Below are 14307 nucleotides of genomic sequence, written 5' to 3'. Positions count from 1 at the left end.
CAGCTTAACTCATCGAATAGTTCAACATGACCACTACGGCTAATTGACCTCAGCCAAACCAAAAACTAGTTTAACTTAGGTTTACAGATCTCCATCACGTACTCTGAATGGTAACAGATCCCACAAGATCCTAGTTAAAACTTCACCATGCGAGGCAGTGGGCGACATGCATTTCTTCAAAAAACAACTGGTTTTATAAAATGAATCCTTGGAAGGGTATCTTCCTGCCATGCCTGAAGTTTTAAACAATTGCAGTCTGTTGGCACTGATGATGATGACTCGGTTACCACCACACCAAATCTTAGCTCAGTATTCTACAGATACTGAATTATGTGGGTTTGTGTTGAGGTCTTTTAGCTGTGACGCCCATCTTGAATCGGTTTGTAGAAGTTATTTCGTTGTAGAAACTGTCCATTTTTGGGAATTTAATTAATTCTTTGCTGATTCATGAGATATTTTGCTAACAAAAAGACAAAACGCCTAATTTCATAATGACCCACCTTTTGTGGTGGTGGGTGTAAAAGAAAAAAAAATTTAAACATATAGCCCAATGAGTTAAAACAAAGAGGAGGAAATTGTAAGAATTCGGATGTGTTGGGCCATTTGTTGAATAAGTTTCAGTACAACAAAAAGGTTAAACCATTTCATCTGGACCAGTTTATTTAAGGGAGAAATCCAAAAAAGTTCAATCTGGTCCTCTGGACATTCAAAAAAAACAAAACAAAGCAAAAAAAATATATAGAAAAGTTTCGTCTCTCATCGGAGAGACTTCCTCAGTCTGAAGTGCTGTATTCAGCTCAGTCTCTTAAATCGCACCTTCTCAGAGTGGATCAACCAGTTTGCTGCTGACAACCAAAACCAGCTGCTCACATGGTAAAGAAGGACCATCAGCCTAACAATGGATCATTAGCACACTGATGGCTGTTTTAAGAGGGGGGCAGTTGAACCCGGAGGCCTCCACCCCTGTTTAATGATGGACGATTTATTTTCACAAAGATGGCCTCCTTTACTCCTCTCTCAAACCATTGTTCCTCTCTGTCCAGGATGTGAACATCTTCATCCCTGAAAGAGTGACCGCTGGCCTGGAGATGAGTGTAGACTGCAGAATCCTGGCCTGATTATGTTTTTCTTCTGTGCTGGGCCATCCTTTTGGCCAGTGGCTGTTTAGTTTCCCCAATGTAAGACCGATCACAGCCCTCCTGACCTGAACAGCATACACAACATTACTCTGTTTGTGCCGGGGGACTGGATCCTCCCGGAGGAACCCAGACCCAGACCAGTGGTCATTCCGTATGTTGAGGGAGTATCAGAGAAACTGAGATGTTTATTTTCTAAACATAACGTCCCAGTGGCTTTTAAACCCCAAAATACATTACGGCAAAGACTGGTTCATCCCAAAGATCCAGTCCCCTGGCACAAACAGAGTAATATTGTGTATTCTTTTGAATGTCCAGAGGACCAGATTGAACTTTTTTGGATTTTTCTACCTGGATTATTGAGCATTCATCAGGATATTAAGGGAGAAATGTTTCGTCTTCCATGAAGGATACTTCTGTGACACATCTGGTTGGCAGGCTGCAGACTGATGAAGTCTTCTGGATGAAAGACGAAACGTTAACTGGTCCAGATGAAATGATTTAACCTTTTTTGTTGTCTACCTGGATGATTGAGCCTAGAAACCTTTTAAATTTCAGTACGTTACATTTATTCTGAGGGATCTTGTGTAAAATCATCGTAAATAAAATGGATTTACTGTGTGATCAGACAAGAATCAGTTTTTTACAACGTTAGAGCAGGTGAGCACTTCCTGCAACTTTTAACTGTGATTTCAGATTTATTTTTTTTTTCAGACTAAAACATTTTATAATCTAATCTTTTATTTCAACCTAATCCTTTTTGAGGATGGAGCTCATTACAATCGGTTTGGATCCGAGACCGTTCAGCCCGGTCTCTTAATGAGTTCAGCTGTGGGAACGTTTCAGCAGCTCATTTAAGGTTAGACTTGGTGCAGCGCTGTACTGAAGACTGACAGACTGTCACACTGCAGACATGGGTGATGGAACAATTGGACCAGTTCTTCTGAAGAGTCTGCGAAGCGGGCCCTGTCCTCCTGATGACGATGAGCACCAGAGTTGTCAGAACTCGAGTGTTGCGCCAAGACACCCCAGGCACCAATCAGCTAAAATCATTAAAGCCACATCTGTTGAACAAATAAAGGTTCAGTTAGTGATTTCATAAACCAAGATGATGTTTGAAAGTTCCTGCCAGTAGAGGGGAGTGCTGGCCTTTGAGGAAATAATGGAAGCAGGGTTGGTGTGTGAATAAGCATAAAACCATAAAATGTCAGCTTTTGTAATTCAAGCAGCTGTTTTACCTAAAATCGAACATTTATAACTAAAAATGAATCCTGAATCTAATTCATATATTTTATTTTTTCAGAGCAGCAAAAATGTATATGGGTTTATTTATATTTTAAGACCATATGGAAACAGTAAATGCTTTTAGACAAAAAGTGAAGCATGAAGGCAGACAGCTGAAGGAGGAGGCGCTTCAGAGCGATTCAATTTCAAGCCGGCAGGGATGTGATGTGCTTCAGAGCAGGCAGTCCTGATGCAGTTTGAGCAAACAAAATTATATTTGCATTTTCAAATTAGTCTGTTACTCCAAATAATCACATTTTAGCATCCCGCATTATGCCCTGAAACCTCAGGAGGATTATTTACTGCTGGGCTGAGGCCTTGATGTTATCGTTGCATTAGTATTCAGAGGCTGCACCTCAGACATCTGTTTTGCAGGAGTGAGTCAACGCTGGTGATTCTCTGAAGGAACCTGAGCTAAATGTCATGTACTCAGTCTACGACACCAGTTCTGAAAAAGCTAGGACGTTGTATGTAAATAAGACCAGGATCCAATGATTCCCGAATCCTGTGAACTCTGAATATGTTATTCACAGCAGAACACTAAACATGTTCATTGCTGAAATTAAGAAATTGTAACTTTTTGTTTTCAAATAAAAAAGTATTGTTGAGTTGTACGGCAGCAACACATCTCAAAAAAGTTGGGACAGGGTCATGTTTCCCTCTCTGAAGCATATCTTCTAACAACAGTCTCTAAACATCTTTAAGGCAGGATGTAGTTTAGCATTGTCTTGCTGAAATGTGCAAGGTCTTCCCTGAAAGCAGCATGGTCTGGATGGGAGCATACATTGCTCCAAAACTTGTGTATATACTTTTCTGCAATGATGGTGCCTTTTCAGATGTGTAAGCTGTACAGGTCAAGTACAATGCACCCCAACACCATCAGAGAGGCTGCCTTTGAACTGTGTACTGATAACGGGCAGGATGGTTCTTTCAAAACAGTCAGTTGTTTTAAATTCGGTGTTGCCAAGAACCGTAAGATGAGCATCCAATGTTTACTTTCTGCACAGAGATTTTTATGAAGATTCTTGAATCTTTGGATGTGATTATAAACTGCACACAATGAATTATTTAAAGTCTTAATGTGTTTTTGTTGACAAACATTATTCTAAAATTGTTCCACTATTTTTAGATGCAGTTTTCACAGACTGGTGAACCTCTGCCCATCTTTACATCTGAGAGATTCACCCTCTCTAAAATACAAGTCATCTAACTGACCACCTAATTATTTGATTAAATAAAACCATCCCTTGAACATTAAATAAAATGTTTCTTCTTCTGTTCCTTCATTATACCACAGCCTTTTGTTGCCTCTATCCCAACTTTTTTGGGAGGTACTTTTCTCTAAAAATTATATTATTTTTAGTTTTAACATTTGATATGTTTACCATCATCCATTATGAATAAAAATGGTTTTGTATGTTTTGCATTCTGTTCAAGGTTCTTTAATATCATATGCATCACATGTGGTACACAAGGTGAAACAAAATTGTGTACTCAAGGTCCCAGTTACACCCAAAAAAGGAAAAATGTAAAGTATAAAAAGAAACAGTAAATAAGGATCTAAGATATATGCTAAACAATAATATAATACAGTGTATTTACACACATTGTCCCAATTTATTTGAAATAGGGATTATAGTCAGGCAGAAAAAAATGTATAAATAAAAATTACGTGTTCCAGACACCCTTCAGTCCCAGAAATGGCTTTGTGATAACTAAGTACGCTGCTTTTACTGGTATTCTTCAGTATTCAGTGGCAAGTTGATGTGACTGATGAAGCTCAGTTTAAATTTGGTTGAGACCTTTAATGTGTTTTTATGGTGGAGGGGTTATGTTCTGTGGTACGAAGAACTTGTGTTCAAATTTCAGCCAGGGTTTTCTGCTAGTTCTCTGGTTTCATCAGTTTGTTTCAGTGTGAAAATGGACTTGGTTCCTTTAGACTGAGTGAAGATTATACTTGATACAAGCAGTACAGATGTTTGGGCATGTTGGTCATTTGATGGACTGGTGACAGCTGGAATATGCTCCAGCTACCTCTTAGAAGACGAACCAGATACAGAGATGCCTTCTCTCTGGGAGAACGTTGAAGAGGTTGTAATTTCTGGACTATTGAGCGCATCTGAATATAAGCCGCACCCACTAAATTTCAAAAGAAAATTAAAATTTTACATAAATAGGCCACACTTCTCTATAAGCTGCGGGTGTTCACGTTGTAACATGATTTATTTACACAGAACTTTTTTTTTAAACTTTTAATTAAATATGTACCGGTAACACATACAAATACAGTAAATGTTTGTTTTTTTCTGAACAGTGCCTGTAACATGGTGATTAATAAAAAATACAGTAGTCTACCAGGAAGTCATTGATCGCTACCCCTCAAGAGAGATGTGTATTGGGCAACTATGTGAGCGCCTGGGTGTGACAAAACTAAATGTTTTGGTGGAATGAAACTCGTTAGCCCATCAAAAAAAAAAAAAAAAAAAAAAAAAATCCATAAATTAGCCACAGCATTGTAAAAGCCACTGTTTTCAAAGTGTGTGAAAAAAGTAGCGGCTTATAGTCCAGAAATTACGGTATTGCACTTAAAGCTTCCACCACCTCTTCAGAATCTAATGGCAGTTTACAGGAAGAAGATGTCCAGATGTGCCATGGGATCTCAGTGTCACTGTTGCCTTTCTCTACATCAAATTCCCCCAGAGCAAGGAAACAACACGGGGCTGCTGGTTCAGATTTGTAGATGATGCCTAGTTCAAAATCTAAACCTAAGATACAGAAGCTTTCACCAGAAACATCAACTCAGCCAATAAAACCATCAAATTCACCAGAGGATCCACAGACAAGTGCCCCTTTTTGGATTGTCTGGAGCACATATAAAGAGATGGAAGTCTTGATATTTAGGATTACAGGAAACCAACCCACACAGATCTGATTCTCACCACCCACAGGAACATAAACTTTCTGTCACCAGAACACCATTGGGTCAAATATGTCCCCACAAGGATAGAAAGGAAACATAACTAACATGATAACATAACATCTGTGGATATTTGAATTGGGCTTTTATCAAGTCATCCTTGAAATTTAGAAGAGAGACTCTTGAGGGCAGTAATGTTTGTATTCTGGACAGAGAAGACAGAAGGTTGGGAGAGGCCAAAGAAGCCAAATATGTGTCAGAAATACAACAACTTTTGACCAGAGGATGTCAGATTTCATCATTCCATAACTTGTAGAATGGGTTTAGACCCAGTCCACTGCCAGTGCTACACCAATCAGCACCTTCTTGCAAGTGACTAAAACTTGTAGACCATCTATCATTCAATCCACTTTCTTCCGCTTATCCAGGGTCGGGTCGCGGAGGTAGCAGCCTAAGTAGGGAGGCCCAGACGTCCCTCTCCCCAGCCACTTGGGCCAGCTCCTCCAGGGGAATCCCAAGGCGTTCCCAGGCCAGCCGAGAAACATAGTCCCTCCAGCGTGTCCTGGGTCTTCCTCTGGGTCTCCTCTCGGTGGGATGTGCCCGGAACACCTCACCAGGGAGGCGTCCAGGAGACATACTAACTAGATGCCCGAGCCACCTCAACTGGCTCCTCTCGATGTGGAGAAGCAGCGGCTCTACTCTGAGTCCTTCCCAGATGACGGAGCTTCTCACCCTATCTCTAAGGGAAAGCACAGACACCCTGCACCATTTCGGCCGCTTGTATCCGAGATCTCATTCTTTCGGTCACAACCCAAAGCTCATGACCATAGATGAGGGTAGGAACGTAGATCGACCGGTAAATTGAGAGCTTCGCATTTTGACTCAGCTCTCTCTTCACCACGACAGACCGGTACAGCGCACGCTTCACTGCCGACGCTGAACCTATCCGCCTATCAATCTCGCGCTCCATTTTTCCCTATTCATAAACAAGACCCCAAGATACTTCAACTCCTCCACTTGGGGCAGGACCTCTCCCCCGACCCAGAGAGGGCACTCTACCCTTTTCCGGCTCAAGACCATGGCCTCAGATTTGGAGGAACTGATCCTCATCCCGGCCGCGTCACACTCAGCTGCAAACTGCTCCAGCGAAAGCTGTAGATCACGACCTGATGAAGCCAATAGGACCACATCATCTGCAAAAAACAGAGAAGCAATCCTAAGGCCACCAAAACGGATCCCCTCAACACCTTGGCTGTGCCTAGAAATTTTGTCCATAAAACAACAAAGTCCATGCTCAGTAATCCAGGTATACAATCCAACATCTTTCAGACAGATCATCTGGACAGTTTCTTTTTTTGAGCCGAAACGTTTCACCTTCGATCCGGAAAGCTTCATCAGTCAAGGAAACACAACACAAAACTGACTCTTCCCCCAACAGCTTTCTCCAAAGTGGAACAAACCAGTTTAGTTGGTGTTAAGATGGTCTCTGGTACGCCCCCTCCTCCATTGCCGGCCCTCTTCCTTGTTGACAGTCGTGTCAAACTGGTTGAAAACGAGAGACAATCTTTACACCAACCAAATTGGTTTGTTCCACTTTGGAGTAAGCTGTTGGAGGGAAGAATCAGTTTTGTGTTGTGCGTTTCCTTGACTGATGAAGCTTTCCGGATCGAAGGCGAAATGTTTCAGCACAAAAAAAGAAACTGTCCAGATGACCTGACTGAAAAATGTTGATCTGTCCATAAAAGTTATTAACAGAATCCGTGACAAAGGGCAACCTTGGAAGAGTCCAACTCTCACCGGGAACGAGCCTGACTTACTGCCAGCAATGTGGACCAAGCTCTGACATAGGTCGTACAGGGACCTAACAGCCCATATCAAAGGGCCTGGTACTCCATACTCCCGGAGTACAACCCACAGGGCTCCCCGAGGGACGCGGTCGAACACCTTCTCCAAGTCTACAAAGCACACATAGACTGGTTGGGCAAACTCCCACACATCCTCCAGGACCCTGCTAAGGGTGTATAGCTGGTCCAGTGTTCCACAACCAGGATGAAAACCGCACTGCTCCTCCTGAATCTGAGGTTCGACTATCCGACGGACCCTCTTCTCCAGAACCCACGAATAGACCTTACCAGGGAGGCTTAAGAGTATGATCCCCCTGTAGTTGGAACACACTCCGCGGTGGAAGTGGTCTCCAGCTACAAGTACTTGGGTGTACACATGAATGACAACCTCAGCTGGAGCAACAACACCACCAGCCTGATCAAGAAAGCTCATCAGAGACTCTATTTCCTCAGACGGCTGAGGCGAGCTGGTCTGGGAAGCTCAGTCCTCACCTCCTTCAACAGGTGTGCAGTGGAGAGCATCCTGTGCTCCAGCATCAACGTGTGGCATGGAGGCTGCACAGCTGCAGAAGAAAAGGTTTGCAGAGAGTGGTGAAGGCTGCACAGAAGTCTGTCGGAGTCAGCATCCCCACCATCACAGACATCTACACCTCTAGATGCAGGAAGAGGGCTACCTGCATCATGAAGGACCTCACTCACCCAGCACACACACTTTTTGCCCCACTCCCCTCAGGAAGGAGGTTGAAGAGCATTAAGTGTAGAACCACTAGACTGAGAACAGCTTCTACCCTGAGGCTGTTACACTCATGAATCTCTAACTAGAATAATCGCTGTGAAAAATCACATCATGTTGCTGCTGATCTGTTTCATGTTGCTGCTGATCTGTTTCAATGTTGCTGCTGATCTGTTTCAATGTTGATGTGTTCATGCGTGCTCATCTGCTCACACAGACTCATGTTCATGTTTGTGCTGATGTTCAATGTTTTTATGTTATGAGTGCTTAGTGTATATTTAGTTGATGTTTTTCTTAGTTCATATCTTAGATGTTATTACTGTTTTTCTTATACATTTTATTGTTGGATGTAACTGGGACCCTGTGTACATAATTTCGCTCCACCACATGTACCACATGAGGTGCGAATGACAATAAAGAAACTCTGACTCTGACTCTGACACTCTACGGTCCCTCTTTTTGAATAGGGGGACCACCATCCCAGTCTGCCAATCCAGGGGAACTGCCCCCGATGTCCACGCAATATTGCATAGTCGTGTAAGCCAACACAACCCCACAACATCCAGAGCCTTAAGGAACTCCGGGCAAATCTCATCCACCCCGGGGCTCTGCCACCAAGGAGCTTTTTAACCACCACGGTGACCTCAGCATCAGAGATAGGACAGCCTGACCCAAGGTCTCCAGGCTCTGCTTCCTCAGTGGAAGATGTGCCAGTGGGATTGAGGAGGTCTTTGAAGTATTCCACCCATGACATTCCGAGTTGAGGTCAGTAGCACACCACCTCTACTATAAATAGTGTTGGTGGCGTGCCACTTTCCCCCCCTGAGATGCTGGATGGTGGACCAGAATCGCCTCAAAGCCGTATGGAAGTCATTCTCCATGGCCTCTCCAAACTCCTCCCATGCCTGAGTTTTGCTTCAGCGACCACCCGAGCCACATGCCATTTGGACTGCCGGTACCCATCAGCTGCTTCCGGGGTCCCTCCAGCCAAAAAGACCCAATAGGACTCCTTCTTCAGCCTGACAGCATCCCTCACCACTGGTGCCCACCACGGGGTTCGAGGGTTACCGCCATGACAGGCATGGACAATCTTGTGGCTATAGCTCCGATAAGCCGCCTTGACAATTGAGGAACATGGCCCACTTGTACTCAATGTCCCCCATCTCCCCCGGAGGTGGGAGTTAAAGCGCCGTCTCATGGGAGACTCTGCCAGACGTTCCCAGAAGACCCTCACAATACATTTGGGTCTGCCAGGTCTGAACGGGATCCTCCCCCACCATCGGAGCCAACTCACCACCAGGTAGTGGTCAGTGGACAGCTCCACTCCTCTCTTCACCCGAGTGTCCAAGACATGTGGCCGAAGATCAGATGAGATGACAACAAAGTCGATCACTGAACTGCTTCTTAGGGTGTCCTGGTGCCAAGAGCACATATGGACACCCTTATGCTTGAACATGGTGTTCGTGATAGACAATCCATGATGAGCACAGAAGTCCAATAACAGAACACAATACAGATTCAGATCAGGGGGGCCATTCCTCCCAACCACACCCCTCCAAGTCTCCCTGTCATTGCCCACGTGAGCGTTGAAGTCCCCCAGTAGAACAAGGGAGTCCCCAGGAGGCACACCCTCCAGTACCCTCTCCAAGGACTCCAAAAAGGGTGGGTAATCTGAGCTGCTGTTTGGCACATAAGCACAAACAACAGTTAGTACCCGTCCCCCCACACGTAGGCGGATAGAGCCTACTCTCTCGTTCACCGGGGTGAACCCCAACATACATGCACCAAGATGGGGGGCAACGAGTAGTTCGATGATCGACTTTGTCATCGTCTCATCTGATCTGCGGCCACATGTCTTGGACACTCGGGTGAAGAGAGGGGAAGAGCTGTCCACTGATCACTACCTGGTGGTGAGTTGGCTCCGATGGTGGGGGAGGATGCCGGTCAGACATGGTAGACCAAAACGTATTGTGAGAGTTTGCTGGGAACGTCTGGCAGAGTCTCCTGTGAGACGGAGTTTTAACTCCCACCTCCGGGAGAACTTCGAACATGTTCCAAGGGAGGTGGGGCACATTGAGTCTGAGTGGACCATGTTTCGTGCCTTTATTGTCGAGGCGGCTTACCAGATCTGCGGTGGCAAGGTTGTTGGTACCTGTCGTGGTGGCAACCCTCGAACCCGATGGTGGACACCGTCGGTGAGGGATGCTGTCAGGCTGAAGAAGGAGTCCTATCGGGCCTTTTTGGCCTGTGGGACCCGGAAACAGCTGATGGGTACTGGCAGTCCAAGCGACATGCAGCTCGGGTGGTCGCTGAGGCAAAAACTCGGGCAAGGGAGGAGTTTGAAGAGGCCATGGAGAATGACTTCCGCACGGCTTCGAGGCAATTCTGGTCTACCATCCGGCGTCTCAGGGGGTGAAAGCGGTACGCCACCAACACTGTTTATAGTGAGAGTGGTGTGCTGCTGACCTGAACTCGGGATGTTGTGGGTCGGTGGGCGGAATACTTTGAAGACCTCCTCAATCCCACCAGCACGTCTTCCACTGAGGAAGCGGAGCCTGGGGGCTCTGGGTCGGGCCCTCCAATCTCTGGTGCAGAGGTCACCGAGGTGGTTAAAAAGCTCCTCGGTGGCAGGGCCCCAGGGGTGGATGAGATTCGCCCGGAGTTCCTTAAGGCTCTGGATGTTGTAGGGTTGAGTTGGCTTACGCGACTCTGCAATATTGCGCGGACATCGGGGGAAGTTCCCCTGGATTGGCAGACCGGGGTGGTGGTCCCCCTATTCAAAAAGGGGGACCATAGAGTGTGGTCCAACTACAGGGGAATCACGCTCTTAAGCCTCCCTAGTAAGGTCTATTCGGGGGTTCTGGAGAGGAGGGTCCGTCGGATAGTCGAACCTCGGATTCAGGAGGAGCAGTGAGGTTTTCGTCCTGGCCGTGGAACATTGGACCAGCTCTAGACTCTCAGCAGGGTCCTAGAGGGTGCATGGGAGTTTGCCCAACCGGTCTACATGTGCTTTGTGGACTTGGAGAAGGCGTTTGACCGTGTCCCTCGGGGAACACTGTGGGGGATACTCTGGGAGTATGGGGTACCGGGCCCTTTGATACGGGCTGTTAGATCCCTGTATGACAGGTGTCAGAGCCTGGTCCGCATCGCCGGCAGTAAGTCGGGCTTGTTCCCGGTGAGAGTTGGACTCTGCCAAGGTTGTCATTTATCACTGATTCTGTTCATAACTTTTATGGACAGAATTTCTAGGTGCAGCCAAGGTGTTGAGGGGATCCGTTTTGGTGGCCTTAGGATTGCTTCTCTGCTTTTTGCAGATGATGTGGTCTTATTGGCTTCATCAGATCGTGATCTACAGCTTTCGCTGGAGCGGTTCGCAGCCGAATGCGACGCTGCCGGGATGAAGATCCGTTCTTCCAAATCTGAGGCCATGGTCTTGAGCCGGAAAAGGGTAGAGTGCCCTCTCCGGGTCAAGGAGGGGGTCCTACCCCAAGTGGAGGAGTTCAAGTATCTTGGGGTCTTGTTCACGAATGAGGGAAAAATGAAGTGTGAGATTGATAGGCGGATAGGTGCAGCGTCTGCAGGAAGCAGGCGCTGTACAGGTCTGTCGTGGTGAAGAGAGAGCTGAGTCAAAAGGCGAAGCTCTCAATTTACTGATCGATCTACGTTCCTACCCTCATCTATGGTCACGAGCTTTGGGTTGTGACCGAAAGAATGAGATCTCGGATAAAAGCGGCCGAAATGAGTTTTCTCTGCAGGGTGTCTGGGCTCTCCCTTAGAGATAGGGTGAGAAGCTCAATCATCCGGGAGGGACTCAGAGTAGAGCCGCTGCTTCTCCACGACGAGAGGAGCCAGTTGAGGTGGCTTGGGCATCTGTTTAGGATGCCTCCTGGACGCCTCCCTGGTGAGGTGTTCTGGACACGTCCCACCGGAAGGAGGTCCAGAGGAAGACCCAGGACACGCTGGAGGGACTATGTTTCTCGGCTGGCCTGGGAACGCCTCGGAATTCCCCCGGAAGAGCTGGTCCAAGTGGCTGGGGAGAGGGAAGTCTGGGCCTCCCTACTTAGGCTGCTACCCCCGCGACCCGACCCCGGATAAGCGGAAGAAAATGGATGGATAGATGGAGTATGCCCACTCCTGCTCGGTGCCTCTCGCCAGGGGCAACTCCAGAGTGGAAGAGTGTCCAACCCCTCTCAAGGAAACTGGTTCCAGAGTCAGAACCATGCGTTGAGGTGAGTCCGACTATTTCTAGCCAGAATCTCTCAGCCTCACACACCAACTCAGGCTCCTTCCCCACCAGAGAGGTGACATTCCACGTCCCAATTGCCAGCTTCTGTAGCCGAGGATCAGACCACCAGGGTCCCCGCTTTCAGCCACCACCCATCCCACATTGCACCCGATCCCTTTGGCCCCTCCCACAGGTGGTGAGCCCATGGGAAAGGGGACCCATGTCGCCTCTTCGGGCTGTGCCCAGCCTGGCTCCATGGGTAAAAGCCCAGCCACCAGGCGCTTGCCAGCGTGCTCCTCCTCCAAGCCCGGCTCCAGAATGGGGCCCCAGTGACCCACGTCTGGGCGAGGGAACATTGTTTCCATAGATTGTACTCGTCATAAGGGGTCTTTGAGCTGCACTTTGTCTGGTCCCTCACCTAGGACCTGTCTGCCTTGGGTGACCCTACTAGGGGCATGAAGCCCCTGACAGCATAGCTCCTAGGATCATTGGGACATTCAAACCCCTCCACCACAGTAAGGTGGCAGCCCAGGAGGGGACTTGTAGACCAGTTTAATAAAAAAAGACCCTAACAACCATCAGGAAAGAAGAAAGGTAGTGATTTGCACGAGTTCTTACATAAAAGGAGCAGCCCTCAGCAGTTTAAATGTTTGTTACTTTTTACTTTTTAATTTGAACTGAAAAGTTCTGCAGATGAGTAGCAAAGCATCTTCTGCAACAAACAAAGCAAGCAGTGCATCCATATCCCCTGCTGCAGAAGGATTTCAATAGTGAATGTCTCTAGTTTTGGAGATGAGTGTTACACTGGTAGATTTTTTTCTTGCCTGAGGCAGCATGGGGGGAGGGGGGGTGTCAGTGGTGGCCTTGGTCACCATAAATTAATCTTTGGCCTTCCCAATCTTTTGAGGAAACTATACTGAGCAACATAAAAACTTGAAAGCTTAGTTTCCTCAAAGATCGGAGTGGTCGGTTTATATATATATATATATATATATATATATATATATATATATATATATACATAATTAGTGGCAGCAATCTTGGATTTTGACTTGGCAACACAATTTTTGAAAGGACCTATATTTTGCCAAGATGTAGGCACTCCCCAAAATGAAAGTTTGTACCTCGTGTATTTTTCAAATCATCACACAACATACACAAATAGATGGAAGTTATTTCTAAATCGTCCTTTCCCCTCTGTGACAGGAAATTAAAAGTCCAGACACTTAAAAACTTAAGATGCACTTTATAAATTCTGCTGAGGCTTCTGTACGTATGGAGCTGTGGATGTGGGAACCCCATTCATGCTTCAGAAGAAGAAGCTCTGATTCCACACACCTGACACTAATGGATCCATTATTAGGCTTCTGCACTGCTTCTTCTCAAGCTCACAGTTATTTGATTAAAGCAGATGTGTTGGACCACAGGAAACATTGTTGATCGGGTGTTGTTAAAGCATTTCCAAAAACCAACAGCTCCTCCCACATGCAGGCTTTAACTCTACCTCTTTCAAAACCATTTTTAAGTCTTATTTTACAACAGAAAAAAACATTTTGATTTGAATATGGTTAACACAAACCTCTTCTCAGTCATAACTGTGTGGGGGGAATATGACACCTCCTCATCTTGCATTGTGGAACATGTCGATACATTTTGCTGTCAAATTGGGGGTTATGTGTTCCAAACTCTTGGCTTTCAAGTGGGTCAAAAAAATGGGCAATGCAACTAAAAGATAGTACTCACCATGAAGACATCACTCATGCAGCCAGTAGTTGCACATTAACAAACCTCTCTGTGCTGCAAAGATGAAAGCAGCAGCGCTGATCCAACTCCATGGAAACCCTCTGGTTTGTTCCAGCAGTGCTTTTAGCAGCAGAAGCTGTCACCGTACTGACAGCGAGTGAGCCAACAAAGACGATACTTCTTTTGTTCCCTATTTAGGAGTTTTGAATTTCAATGCCACGTAAGGTTTTGTACAAGAACTGCACCTCAATGTCTGCACAAAGTTATCTGTGCGAGACGTGTGCTGTTGGATATTTGTAGATAAAATAAACATGTCTGATGCACTTAAAAAAAAAAAAAACTCTCTCAACTAAGGAAACCAGCAGCATCCTGTTCAATTAATGCATCATTGGAACTCTTTACTACCATACCATTTCACTTTATTT

The sequence above is a fragment of the Nematolebias whitei genome, chromosome 11 (genome assembly GCF_014905685.2).
Source record: "Nematolebias whitei isolate Nwh7 chromosome 11, NemWhi1, whole genome shotgun sequence".
NCBI classification, from domain to species: Eukaryota; Metazoa; Chordata; class Actinopteri; order Cyprinodontiformes; family Rivulidae; genus Nematolebias; species Nematolebias whitei.
This window is presented reverse-complemented; position numbering follows the sequence as displayed.